Below are 13,129 nucleotides of genomic sequence, written 5' to 3' on the forward strand. Positions count from 1 at the left end.
TTTTTTCATCCAAATCTGTGTAAAAAAATCACATAAATAACTTAACAGAACCAAAAATTGTGAAAATTATCCAGTTCTGGTATTTTTTCAAAAAAGGAACAGATCTGAATGGTTCTTGATTCCCGCCTTGTCATCATATTATTTTCCCCTGTACCACATACAGGCCAGTCAAAAGTTTTTGAAGATTTTGATTTTTTTTTTTTTATAAAAGTATTAATTTCTATAATTATTAAAAAAAAAAAAAAAAAAAAAAAAACTATACAGACTCCAAGCTTTTAAATGGCATAGTTTGTAATGTTACAAATCTTTTTATTTCAGATAAATCCTGATCTTTGGATCTTTCTATTCATTGAAGAATGCTGACAAAATCTACTCAAGTGTTTTACATATTGATAATTACAATAATATATATAATATATATATATATATATATATACATATACATATATATATATATATATATATATATATTTATATATATATTTTTTTTTTTTTTTTTTTTTTTTTTTTTTTTCAGCAAATCAGCCTATTAGAATGATTGTGATTGTGAAGACTGGAGTAATGATGCTGAAAATTTAGCTTTGATCACAGGAATAAATTACATTTTAAAATATAGAAAGCAGTTATTTTAGATTAAAATATTTCACAATATAACTGCTTTTGCTATATTTTGGATCAAATAAAGGCTTGGTGAGCAGAAGAGACTTCTTTAAAAAACATTAAAAACCTTACTGTTCAAAAACCTTTGGACTGGTATTGTAAAAACTTTATATTTCATTTTTAGGAGTTTTTCCCCCAAGTTCTTCCACGTCAAATCCATTGCCTTTTGTTGCTATAAATTTTTATTAAGGCCAGTTTAATAGGGATTATCTCGAATTGTTCACAGGCCAATCCATGATAATAAAAGGGGATTACAGCAGCTAGATGGCAGGGACATTCATGGAATGATGATAAGTTTAACAAGACATCACACGCATAAGTCTTAATTTGGTTTGAGGCTCTTGCATGTCATTGTCAACCATATGGAACGAGAGCCGTTTGCATGTGGTAAATAGCACGAGACTGTTTCCTTTGTGGCAGATCGATAAACACAATCGACCCTGCCGTTATAGTCTTTGGAACAGCAGATATATCTGCGAACCAGCACCTTGCCTGTCTCAACTTCTTAATCATGGAAACATCTGCCCTCACTGAAGACTCATCTGTAGGGGGATGGAGGGATGTGCTGCATAAATTTTCTCCCATCACTCACCCTTTCATTCTCTCCCTTTCTTCCACAGTCTCGCCTCTGTATCTCTTTTTCGCACACTCTGAGGCATCTGTTCTGTCACACCCTTCGCCTCATTAGCGATGCTAACACGAGGAGGATTTAACAGATGTTTTTGACAAACCACCTCACACTTACCTGCAAGATGAAGACATTAAAAGATCTACAAGATCACAAAACTCCATCTGAAAGACCACACATGCCTCAAAGCGACAGGATAGCGGGCAGAGGAGCTGGAGCGTTGTATTTGTATTTGCAAGGTAACCCTTAGTAATTGTTTGCAGCTGTACAGTCGGCCCCTAGTGTTTTTATTTTTAGAAAGCAGAGCCGTAGCAGCATTTCGCCCTTCGGTGGGGGTCCTTGTCTTATGCTCAACGTGAAGTGGTTGTTGACAGTGAAACGTAGGCCTGGACACGCGCCACTGTCACCTTTGAAAAACAATAGAATAGGCTCTTTAAAAGGCAATTATGAACAGACAGCAGTGGACAAGTGTGTTATTCTATAGGTGGAATCAGTAGGGAACACGTCAAGTAGGAGTGTTTGTGATTACAGTTCGTTCTCAAAGATATTTTCATGAGGGAGATGTCTGAAATGATGTATATAGATAGAGGATAGGAAAGTAGCATTTCTTGGCCAGTCAGTAAATCAAAAAACAACCATTCCAACCGAATTCAAATCAGAAAACTCATGAGTTCAAGTCTCTTTGAATGAATCATAGCTCATGGAAGTCATTGGTAGCTTAATAGGCAACTTTCACTTTTTTCTGCTACTTGTACATTATTTAGATTTAGAGTCGCTCTTTAAATCCACTTTGGATCCATTTTTTTCTTTTCTCATGAAGATGGAGGCTATGAGCTGAGCTCAAATAAATTGCCTCTCATTTAGATTGCCTTTGGACCTAGATGAGATGTGAAGCACGATAAAGGTTGATTTAGAGAACAATAGCTGTGAGCATTATGAAATCAAGACGTCTGAGGATTCAAAGTGGATTTAAGTTTAACAAATTAGTTTTCAGAAAAGGCATAAGAACTTAAACTAAAAAAAAAAAAAATGTGATTTACTATCTACTGCATATAGAGCACACGGAGACTAAATCATTTAAATTAAATCATTAATTAGGAGCCATTCAAGGCATTTTTCATTGAATTACATACAAAAGCCATGTCTCTAAAGGTGTAGTTGTAGGTAGCAATTATCTTTTATGTTGGTTAAAGTTTGCCTCGTAAAAAAGGACATCTTGAGTAGTCAGGAACTAATATAAACCACTAAATGATGAGGAACTGTAAAGATAATAATGTTTACAGTGATGCACTGTCAGAGACCGTAGAGCTCCCTCATGCAAGAAGAAGTGTATATTTGCATTCAGTAATCATGCCCATACACAGCACTGAGGGCTAATCAACATTGTGATAAACAAACTATGCAATTATCTTTCCAGTCTAGTTGTCAAGACAAGTCATGTGTTTAATTTCTTGGTACGACTTATTAAGAATTTATTCATTGATGTCTCGTTGCATTTTTATGAGCTGTCAGAATATTTTTCATCACAAATTGGTTTGTGATTCACCGTCATCAACATTCCACGTCCAAAACCCATTTTAGGGCTATTTTATTTTGGGGGTTACAGGGAAATTTCTATCTTTGGGAAAAGAAAATATTTTTCTACAATATAATAAGAATTTTTAAACAAGTAACTTTATTTATTACACAGCTACACGGAATACCCATTTCTGATTGGTCAGTCACCACATTCCGAAGTATGTTATTCCCCGATAACAACCGGTAAAAACACAGGCTCACCTGGGGTTGCTGTGATTTTGCTAAGCAAGACATGTTCCTGGATCAACATCTTTTGTTGATCCTGGATCAATATTACTGTCCAAATATACAGACTTAACCCAATCCCTACCCCTAAACCTAAACCTACCCATAATTTATTCCTAAAATCAGTGGGAAATGATTGCTGATTAACAAGGGTGTAGAAGCACCTAACCCTGATCGTAAGACTAAAACAGATATTTCCCAAAAAGTTATTCCTCAGTTCTTATTGGTTGATTGGAATGTTGTTGAAAATCACCCTCTTCTGGGTAACTGCAGTCGGAATATTTTTTCTTCATAGAAGCTTTGTGTTCAAATATTTAAACTCAAAGCAGTATTTTGTGTCTAATTATTTAGTTTTGTAGCAAGTAGCTGTGTAATAAGTGGGATAATGTATATCCAACCAGTTGTTATTGCAAAATAAAGCCCTTCAGTCTTATACAACAGACATTATCCCTTACTTATTATTCATTTTAGTTAATGGTAGCTTATTTTAGTACACATTCCTGGTCTAATTTTGCACAATTCATTGAGCGTTATTCCAACTTTCTGTAGCTATATAATCTTTTTAAAGCGTTTAGCACTGTTATAAATGCTTTTGAAACTACTTTTCTTTTCGACTGACGTCACTAAGTCCCTCTTTAAAAAAATAAAAAAATATAAAAAAAAAAATTCAACCCCTCCTTTCCAAGTTTTTGGCTCCATTCTAGTATGTAACACCACTTTTCACAATCCAATCAAGCTTTTCTCTTGTGTAATGCAGGTTGCGATCTGCTTTTCGCCTTAGCTTTAAAAACGTGTTTCCTTGTTGTCCCTCTAGTGATCGGTTTAGTTGAACTATATTTATCCACAAACAAGCAACAACGACACATGCATTGTTACGAAATATATATGAGCATCATCTAATGTACTTATCGCACCCAATCTGTCCTCATTGCACACTCACTCACTCTCTCTCTCTCTGTCGGAGCCGCATAATGCACCGGACACCTGCCAACACACTCACGTGTGTTGGTCCGATCTTCCAGGATGACACCCACACACGCACGCTTCCTCCCCACACATGAAGAGGCAGAGAAGGATTAGCACCGTGAGCTGACACCCCTCAGAGGAAAGAGTGTGGAGGAGGACAACAACAATAGACTCGCTGTGGAGAAGCAGAGCGCGCACGCTGCTTCTGCAAATTCAACTGCGACAGCGGCAGAGCCGCGCGACGCGGACACGGATAGCAACAGCAGGGAGGAGGAAGAGGAGGAGAGAGGAAGAGAGGGAGGCAGAGTTTCTGGATGCTGATCACTTCAATGAAATGACAGATGCGTGCCCCCACATCCACACAAACGCGCACGCACACTGCGTTATCCTTATTTTCGCAAAGCTCTGGCTGTGGAATTTCAATGCGACATTAAGCGTTTCTCTCTCTCGCATACACACTCTCTCACTCTCTCTCCTCGGCCAAGCTAATGTGTGAGTCAGTGCTACTCTATCCCGATGTGCTCTGCATGCTGACCATAACTGCCATGCAGCGTGGAAAAGTCTCGACCTGTCAGTGCAATGCACAACTTGAGCTGCGTTTCAAACTATCCACACTGGATTTAGTGTCACAAAACCACTCCATTCATGCTTAAATATCAAAGAATTGCCTGCTTAGATTAATTTCTGACAGGTTGCTGGCTGCTGGAATCATTTTCTGCCCTTTCTTGTGTCAACACCACTTGAAAAGCATCTGCAGTGCGCGTTCAAATGCAACGCGTAAAAATGTCGTTCTTGAGAGAAATTGATAAACTTCCTTACCGTGAAGATACGGGTCATTTCAGCGTACATCTCGGTCTCTTCTTCTTTCCTTTTTGTTGTCGTCACGTTTTTTCTCGTTTTCCTTCTTGACGTTAGTCAATCAACCTGTATCCTCTCTCAGATTGTGTATTAGCGTACCGCCCAGGGTCTCATGCAGACGCTTTGCACGCACCTGCCTTAAACTCAGCTCTATTTCTGACACTGTGTAGGCGATCTACAGAGGACGGATCTGTGTGTTCTCCGATCTCTCTCTCGTTCTCTCTCTCTCTTGTCTGTGTGTGGCTGTTGCTGTCAGTGGCTTGCGTACTTGAGCAAGAGAGATGAAGTGGAAGCAGATCTCTCTCTCTTTCTCTCTGCCCTTACTGTGTAGCCCCACCTCCTCCTTTTAGAAGTCTCCCTTTCTTGCCCCCAACCCCTTTGCAGTCTGCTCTATTTTTCCTTCGCTCCTTCATTTCTTTCTCACAGTCAGAACGTTATATGAAACCTGTTATTTCCTTGTCACTTGCCCCTTTATCATGTAACCCGGCTGCAATAGTCACTTGCTTAGTCAAAGTGCAGCTATACTTTAAGAAGGTCTCTTGCCTTGCAGCAGCTCTTGCATGTGAAGGACTGACTTTGATTTTTGTTTGGTTAATGGTATGCTTTCATAAGCCTTGCAGACATATCCAGTCACAGTTCCCATTTTCAGTGGACATAGTTAATGGCCATATTGGACTGAGCGCCATTGGGTTAGAGCTTTTTAAAAATCACTAAACTGGGAAGAAAATTTGAGCTTTTGTGTGATCCCATTGATGCATTTTTGTATAATCTTATATTTTTTTGAGAAAAAACTATTTTAGTAACAGGAATGAAACTGGGTAACAGGAATGAGTATCCATTATATTAGTATATAGGTTTGACTGCACATGTGAGGTATTAATGCTTGCATTGAAATAATGAAGAGTGTTAAACACTGACTAGTGAGCTGACCTCACTTCTAAAAAAGGTCATAATCATGTTTCTATTTAAATCTAGTGGTCTGCAGAGGTTTTTGTTAGGGGTAGAGGACAGGTTATGAGATAAGATATAAATAACAAAACATAATATAACATATTCAATTACAAATGATATTAAAAATAATAAACTTGATATAATGCCTTTTCAGTTTTTCTGTAGATATTTTCTTACAGCGCAGGTCATACTCAAACAGAATTCCATATTTGGGTCTAATACATAATTGCATTTTGTAAGTACATAAGTACATTTTCTGTCATAATATAAAACAACCATAAGTTTTCTCTGGGTAAAAACATTGTCTTAGTATGGATAAAAGGCCAAAATGTTGAGAAAAAGATTCATTTTCAAATTTATCTGGATTATTATGGATGTAGCCTAATATGTACATTAATAAATCAGTCATTCCTGTTACTATTACTCAGTTACTATAGATGAGTATAGGATATATGAGTATATGAGTAATAGGATTGAGATTTTAGAATAAAATGAGCAAATACATAAAATATAGCCACATGGAGTACAAACTAATATTATGAGGATAGTCAGCAAATTATAGTGATTCATCAGAGATTTGTATTTTTTAAAATAAACAAGTAACATGTAAGAATTCATTTATAAGACAGTATATTTACAATGACGCTTCCAGCCACAGTTACAATATCACCAAATATACAGAAATGAAAATAAGACCACATGTTTTCAGTCATTTCATTGCCTTCAGAATATCCAGATGTTGCAGTATTATGTTGAAAACATGTCTTGTGGAATTTTCCCAGTTTTTTAGAGGGGAGAATGTGTTAGGGTAACAGGACTGAGTGAAAACCTGGGGACATGACTAAATTGTATTGTATCTAAACTATTTAAAATTTAGGATTTTAAATATTATATTTCATGTTAAAATGTAGCAATAGACACTGGGGACATGTATAAATGCTATATTTTCAGTGTTTTAGGTAGTTTTTAATCATTTTTTTAATAAAATATTTTAAATTTGCAGTTAGATTAATGTGCTTGATAATAAAATGTATTTTATGGTTAATTTTTATGCATATTTGTACGTTATGTCCTGGGGACAGAAATGTCACCCATTTGGTGGAATGGCCCTAGTACAAATAGTTGTATAGGTAGATAGATTTTCTTTTTTGAGTTTTTTTGGTCAACAGAAGTTCATTTATGAAATATGATAAAATATATATATATATCAATTATAGACTGTTTTAACATGCGCACATTTGTGGCCCAAACTTAGGTATTAGAATCAATAACAACGAAGTCCCTCTAGAGTAGACTGTTTCTGATAACAAGCAAAATATATAACATGTAAGTTACATTAGCTAGCAATGTCTTGCCTGTCTGCCAAGCCTCTCTTTGCACAGCGGTGATCCATGCTCAATGTCTCCCCTCGTCTTTCTCACAGGCTTACACTGTATGTGTGCCAGCAGAACTCTGCTCTACATGTTTGCTGCGTAAATCAGACGGGCTGACTGTAAATGCTAATTCATTCTCTGCCAGCAGGAGGTGCTTTTGGAGCGACTTTCCTGGTAACTAGCCAGGGGTGCATTTCCCATACTGTGACGTAACTCGCTGATTAACCTCCATGGTACGATTAGAGATCTCTAAAATGAAGCTATATTGAACATGGCACATGATGACTAATTTACTATTTTTTGTTCACTGTTGTTTCACTTTATTTGATGCGTGATTTATTGCGGATTCCCTCTTACACCATACAGTTCCCTTATGCACATGCACACTATTCAAAAATGGCGCTTATAGAGGACGCACAAAAATACATAGATTAAAATGCATTTATATTTTGGAAGATATAGATTATACTGCATGTTACCTTGCTTATTGTGCCTAAGAGCATAAATTATTGAGCCCATATGTCTTACTAACAAGGAACTATGCTTCTAAGTACAGGTTTGTGAATGCTCGTTTGAACTATGATTTCAGGAAACACCGAATCTACCTGTCTGTCTGTCCGTCTGTCCAAGGTAAAATTCAAAGTTTTCCTTTCTGGGCCTTGTCAGTTGTATTGTTGTCTATGCAGGGTCAGAAAGCTCTTGGATTTCATCAAAAGCATCTTCATTTGTGTTCCAAAGATTAACAAAGGTCTTACTGGTTTGGAACGACATGAGCGTGAGTAATTAATGACAGAATTTTAATTTTTGGGTAAACTAACCTTTTAAATTAATTTTAATTATGCTTTCATACACTGAAATGCACATCAATTGAACTGCAACTCAGTTCAAATTCAGGAACAGTTGTGAGTTGAAAGTTTTAAATGCATTCTCAGTTCAATTCTGAACAACTCACAACCTTCACGTCTAGCAAACTCAGCATAGACCTTCAGCCTGTTCTGACTTAATTGTGCTATCATTTTTTTAATGATCAAAAGTTTTTTTTTTTTCCAATGCAGAATTTCATAAATCACAAAAATCTTGTAGACTAGTGTTTCTATTAAATATTTCTATTTTTTTTCTTTTAGACCAGACTTTGTCAAGTCAACATTTACAGTAGGTCTTAAATTTTCTTTTCAAGTTATATCAGTATAAAGATGTGCACACCAACTGCATGATTGAGTTTTAAATCCAGGCACTGCTTTAGTCTATATGAGCTATATGTAGTCAGTGCTACACAATATTTTCACCATGCATGCTGTATTAAATTTCAATGAGATAGCGATAGAACGGAGCCTTTCTCAATTTGAAGCATTTCACAAGTTTTCTTGTGATAATGAATTTTTTATTGCCATCTCTGGCATGATGAATGGATGTGTCTATGGCATGTCTACAGGAATATCCATTATACAGTGCTGTGACATGACGCTTGGATCGGCGCTGTAGAAAATGCTCACACGACCAGCTTTGACATCAATTAAACAGCCTTACAGCTCAGGGGCATGTGGAGCAGCCAAACGCTCGTCTATACGAGGACACATCACCCGGGAGGGCTGGATCAGAGCGCAGGAGGCATCACAGTTCACTAAGTCCTTTCTGTGGCCAAAATGGCACAATGATTTGTCCTGTGCCAGTTTGAGCGTGAGTGTTTGATCGATAACCCGTGCCTTGCCATCATTATTCTGATGTCTATTTGAATGGATGAGAGGAGGCAGGCAAAGAAAAGCAAACGGGGTGGTGGAGGGTGTAATATGAAGCGTGAGTCTGAAGACTGAAGAGCGTGAAAATTGAATGGCAGTGGATCCAGGGCCAAGCTCTTGAAGTGGCTGAGTAACCGAGGGCTCTCCTGCAACCGTTTGCTTGTTGCTTGCACATATGCTGCTCAAACCAGTTATTATTTGACAAATGCTAGTGGGCAAAATTGACCGCCCTGGCCTTTTTGCCATTACATTTTAGAAGTGGTCAAGCGGCTGATCATGCCTCTGTACTGGAGAAAATGATTTCTGGGGGCCAATGAGGCTAAGCTGCTGTCTGTGATCCTCGCGGCTCCCTTTTTCCATTGCCATCATCTCAAGCATGTAATTTCAAAACTTGTAACAACACAGTGGGCTTTAGTAATCAAAGCTGTTACGGACATAGCACGAACGGCAGATGAGGTTCCGATCTGTGCCAATTTCAGCTCTTGGATATATATCACATAAAAACAATCAACAGAGCGTCTTATATCACAGGTTGAGATGACAATGACAGGGCAGAAAGCCATGGCAGATATTAAATGTGAGAGATATGGTGCCCTAAGGAAGCAAAGCAGGCTGTTTTTCAGACAGACAATTAAAACGTGGGACTGAGCACGTCTTTGAAATGCTGTTTTTCTTAATAGTCAAGTTGACCTTTGCTTCGCATGGGCACGTTTCAAAATAGCTGACATGACAGAGAAGAGAACATGGGTCATTTGCACGACAATGGCTAACCGTCTCAGTAAAGCTATGGCAGCAAGAACCTTTTTCTGTAGCAGTGAATATTTTCAAAATATGCAATGCTGCTTTTTACATAGGTCATTAAAGGATTAGTTAACTTGCAGAATAACAATTTCCTTACAATTTACTCACCCCCATGTCATCCAGGATTCCAGGATTTTTCTCCACATAGTGGACTTCAGTGGGTTGAACGGGTTGAGGGTCCAAATTGCAGTTTCAATGCAGCTTCAAAGGGCTCTACATGATCCAAGCCAAAGAATAAGGTGTTATCTAGCGAAACAATGTCATTTTCTTTAAAAAAAGATTACAATTTATATACTTTTTAACCACAGATGATTATCTTGCACTAGCTCAACTTCATGCATAGTCACCTTGGAGAGGTCACATGTGATGTAGGTGAAAGTACCAACCCAGTGTTTACAAAGCGAACATGTAAAGAAGGTGAAACGCCCTTTACAATAAAAAATGAAAAATAACGATGTTGGATGATTTTTTTGAAGTTGAAAATGAAAAAATGAGATGGAGTTTGTCACCCTACCCTACCTTTTTGAACTGAAGTTCACAGATAGAGAACTAACCAAACATGACCTTTCCAACGTGATTACGTAATGCATTAAGTCATAGACACGCATCGCAGAGCTAGTGCAAGACGAGCATTTGTGGTTAAAAAGTATATACATTTTTATTTTTTTTTAGAAAATGACTGATCGTGCATGCAAAAGTTTCAGAACCCCTTGCAGAATTTGTGAAAATGTGAATAATTGTAACAAAATAAGAGATCATACAAAATGCACGTTATTTTTTATTTAGTACTGTCCTGAGTTACATATAGTCCAATCCTCCAGGTCCTGCTGATTCTTCAGTTTTCCAGCATCTTTTGCATATTTGAACCCCTTCAAGCAGTGACTGTATGATTTTGAGATCCGTCTTTTCACACTGAGGACAACTGAGGGACTCAAACACACCTATTAAAAAAGGCTCAAACATTCACTGATACTCCAAAAGGAAAAAGGATGCATTAAGAGCTGGGGGGTGAATTTGAAGATCAAGGTAAATTGTGCTTAATTTGTTTTCTGAGAAACATGCAAGTATCTTCTGTTGCTTCTGAAGGGCAGTACTAAATGGAAAAAAATGACATTTAAACAAAATAAGAAAAATTTGGACATCTCCTCCTGTTCATAAGTTTTAACCCCCCTAGCTTTTAATGCATTGTGTTTCCTTCTGGAGAATCAGTTACTCAGGACAGTACTAAATAAAAAATAACATGCAATTTGTATGATCTCTCTTATTTTGTTAAAATTATTCACATTTTCACAGATTCCGCAAGGGGTTCCCAAACTTTCGCCTGGCACTGTAATTACAAAGAAATGGCAAGTAACAATAAATTAAACATAAACCATTGAAGTAGAAAAACTGAAATAGTATTTTCTTGTAAAACATACTCCAATCATTTTGGCTTTATTTACAACTTAAAAAAAAATTGGAAGAACAGTAGTAAAATTAGACGGAACTTTAGTGATGGGACATTATCAAATGTGTGTATTTGTTTGTGGTTAAACTTTTCCCTCATTTTTCTCTGCCTTCGCAGACATGACACCATAGTGAATGTGTCTGGATTCGAATCTGCTCCCTCTGTTGACATTCGATTTTAAATTTTCCTCTAGGTTGGAAAGGACAAGCGTGGCAGAGACAGAACTCATGCATCAGACACTTCAGTGGCTGGAGAGCTCGCAACTTCTGCATGATGGATAAAGCTGCTTTTTCTCCAGTCATCCTCCTTGACTGAGTGCTGGGTTGAGTGATGTTGGGTTGGGGTATCGGTTTGGTTGTGTGACTAAGATAAAAGAGCCGTCTCATCTTACTCATGGCCCAGTTCAGATTGCATTTCCTTCTCTCACTGAAGATGCATCCTGGGTTACGGCTGCTAGTGCTGATCGTACAGTGAGGAAGACGCTCTCTGTTCTTAAAAAAGACTTTCAACTGAATGCTGCAACCTTCTTGCTACATTGCAAAGACAATATTTTGATCCTGGCAGAGCTGAATCAATATACTCATTATAGACTTGCTATTTTGTATAAACATTCACTGATGTCTGCAACTGAAAATCATTCACACGCTTTCCACACTTCAGATTTTAGATGTTTCTCCATGTCCTTAAAAATTCTCATTTATCCGTCACAGAACATCAACACAGAATGTCAATTAAAATTGTTTTAGTTAACTGGTGGTTTTTGGTTTTATAAAATAAAATTAAATATTTAAATGTATAATGGAGACTTAAATGTAAATCAGTACGTATAGTACATTTTTTCATATGTAAGCAATATTGTTAAATGTTATATTTTAATATATTTTCTTTAGGATTCTTTGATAAATAGAAAGTGCAATTTTTTGAAATACCAGTGTTCAGAAATGAACATTAGCTGTTTTGTAGTCCGGTCTTTAATGTATATGCCTATATATAAACCGACTTTCAAAAAATAAAACTACCCTGAGAAACATTATTTGGAGGAAAAAGTGACAACAAGCTCCTACCCCATACTGCTCTATTTGTCTGATTCGGCCCACAGCTCCACTGATCATGCCACCGTCTCATATACTGTCGTTTTGCAGGGCTCATCTGCTGCCCCAAGGCATGTCAGCTGGCCATGCACTCTTTTACAGACAGCACTTTAGCATCCTTCCAAAAGTAGCTTCCTCCGTGTATTGCATGCAAAATTACATGCATTCTGTAAGCCCCAAGTGAAACTTAAAAAAAACAACAACACACAGTTATGGCTAGTTAATGGTGATAATTCAAAATAACTTCAATGTTTTGTGGATATGAGTATATTGTACTGTTAACATCCTTCTGACAGTGATTTTTTTTTTTTTTCGATACCTGGTCAGAATATGCACACCGTGCAGTCAGCATATGTATCACAGCATTTTTAGTCAGCTCAGGACTTCACACATACTCATGCTGTGCTGTAGTAGCTCAAGGGTTAGATTTTGTCAGCAGTTGTAGGAATGTGATACTAATTTGCTCCTGTGAATCTAGGTGTTATCTAGCCTCACATACAATAAAGCATTACACCAAAAAGTGATCTTGAGAGTGATCTGTAAATAGCCTATAGGCATATTAATGCATCAAATGTGATTCTGTAATAGACTACTATAATCAACAGAAGTGTCAGAATTCAGCAAAAATATTCCTTTAATGTTCTCAAACTATGTCACGTTTAATACACATACACATGCTCATATAATACAGTGTGTGTGTGTGTGTGTGTGTGTGTATACAGTGGTATGCGAAAGTTTGGGAACCCCTTGCCGAATCTATGAAAATGTGAATAATTTAAAAATAAGAGAGATCATACAAAACACGTATTATTTTT

The 13,129-nt window shown here is 37.1% G+C and overlaps 1 protein-coding gene across 1 annotated transcript in view; it reads right to left on the minus strand.

The window, feature by feature from the left end:
- lrrn2 (leucine rich repeat neuronal 2) overlaps positions 1–5,206 on the minus strand; it is a 71,360-nt gene extending 66,154 nt beyond the window's left edge. Inside the window, exon 1 of the mRNA XM_051122753.1 lies at positions 4,877–5,206. The gene's annotated coding sequence lies outside the window, so the exon portion shown is untranslated. The remainder of the gene's footprint in view (positions 1–4,876) is intronic.
- Between the last annotated feature and the right edge of the window lie 7,923 nt (positions 5,207–13,129).

Source organism: Labeo rohita, chromosome 11, assembly GCF_022985175.1.
Source record: "Labeo rohita strain BAU-BD-2019 chromosome 11, IGBB_LRoh.1.0, whole genome shotgun sequence".
NCBI classification, from domain to species: Eukaryota; Metazoa; Chordata; class Actinopteri; order Cypriniformes; family Cyprinidae; genus Labeo; species Labeo rohita.